We start from the raw sequence: 2269 nt of genomic DNA on the forward strand, positions 1-2269 counted from the left end.
CAGACTCACAGTTTCTCCACACACTATCAGTGGCTCTGCTCAGTGTCTCATAACACACACACACTAACACACACACACACACACACACACACACACACACACACACACACACACACACACACACACACACACACACACACACACACACACACACACTCAGAGGAGTGGACACTTCAAAGGGAAGCCTTCTATCAACAGAAATTAGGTTGTGTGTTGTATCAGTGTGTAACACATATTACACTGAAGACAGATTGGGTCCATGGCAACAGTTGCTACAGCAACAACAATGTGACTTTATAACAATGATGTATTATAACATTCATTCATTACACACTGAGAACTAGAATGTTTCAAAAAAATCAGTGAATTATAGCAGCAGAGACTGAACACACACAAACACAAAGGTTTTCAGAACTTGTTTTTGTTTCAGCATCTTTTATTAATGATGCGTCAACATTTTGGTAACAGTGTGTATCAGTGTGCACTGAGACCCCCCCCCAACCCCCACCCCCCAACCCACCACACCTTGATAAAGAGTCAATTAGTACAAAGATCATTAACACTCGTATCCAAGATTCAAGGTGATGGAGGTGATGAAGGTGATGGAGGTGATGAAGGTGATGGAGGTGATGAAGGTGATGGAGGTGATGAAGGTGATGGAGTCCTGTTACAATGGTGTTGAAAACTTTTTGGATTATCATATTTGCAGACAGTTTGTGTCTCTTTGAGATGCAGCCGTGGGGAAAGTGATAAGAGGTGAGCTGGTTGCCTGTAAATATGTATCTGTGTGTGTGTGTGTGTGTGTGTGTGTGTGTGTGTGTGTGTGTGTGTGTGTGTGTGTGTGTGTGTGTGTGTGTGTGTGTGTGTGTGTGTGGTTGGGTGTGTGTGTGTGTGTGTGTGTGTGTGTGTGTGTGTGTGTGTGTGTGTGTGTGTGTGTGTGGTGTGTGTGTGTGTGTATCAGAGGCAGATGGATGGCTCTAATGGCTCTGGGTTTCACAGCAGGAAGTGGCGTCCTGTCAGAGCCTGAGGAGGATGATGGACTTCCTCCTGTGTATCTCTGAGTGTTTCTCAGTCACAGAGTTAACGAGATCAGAGCTGATGTTCTGCAGCTCTGCAGCATTATGGCCTGATAAAGCAGGAAACACAGTGTGCTGTGTGTCGCAATGATCTGAGAGAAGAGCCTGGAGGTACGAGACACACACACACACACACACACACACACACACACACACACACATATATATATATAAAATGAGTGTATTACAGAGAGAGGAGTACGGGAAGTGTGCAGTAATGCTGCTCCTAATCAGGTTAACTCAGTCTCTGTAAACTCTTTTAAAAGCTTTAAAGGAAGTTGGGAGGAGGATAAAGAAGAAGATGTGACGCTCGTGAAGTTTCATCAATGTCGATTTCAGGGCTGATAAAATTGATTTCCATCAATCCTCCGTCCCAGATCTTCAACCTCAGACACAAACACTACATGAGTGCAGTGAGATAATCCGGCTGGACGCCACGACTCTCTGGACTTTATCTGGACTTTATGTCTACATGACAGGAGACTGATTTACTTTTATTTTCTACAAAATGCAAAATCATTTGAACCTTTAGATAAATGAAATGTGTATAGTGTGAAATAAAGCAGATATTATAATATTATAACACTTCAGTTCAATTCATTTTATTTTGCACTTTAAACAATGAACATTGTCTCAAAGCAGCGTTACAGAAATAAAGAAACATAGAATAAAACTTTGAAAGTTTTAAATTAAGTTATTTATTTCTAATATTTTATTCTTTTATAACAATATTATAGATTATTTTATAAATATAATAATATTGATAAGATTATGCAAACACCAAACCTGCTCATGTTCATGTCCCTACTTCACTTTGTGTGATTGGCCAGAGCTAGTGATGATGTTATACGTTTATCTCTCTCTCTCTCTCTCTCTCTCTCTCTCTCTCTCTCTCTCTCTCTCTCTCTCTCTCTCTTGTTCTCTATGGTGCATGTTATCAGTGTGTCTGGGACGTGAGGGTCTGGTACACAGACGCTGATCTGCTCCCCTCCTGCTCGGAGCCGCTGGAGGTGATAAGAACACAGACACGACTATCTGAGCTCACAGACTCTCAGGACATCTTACTGCAGCCGGTGCACAGACAGACAGACTGAGAGACAGACGGATGAAGACAGACAGACAGACAGACTAAGAGACGGACGGGTGGTCGTTGTTCAGGGAGGGAGGTTCAGAAGCAGAATGAAGACTTTACA

The sequence above is a fragment of the Tachysurus fulvidraco genome, chromosome 25 (genome assembly GCF_022655615.1).
Source record: "Tachysurus fulvidraco isolate hzauxx_2018 chromosome 25, HZAU_PFXX_2.0, whole genome shotgun sequence".
Taxonomy (NCBI): domain Eukaryota; kingdom Metazoa; phylum Chordata; class Actinopteri; order Siluriformes; family Bagridae; genus Tachysurus; species Tachysurus fulvidraco.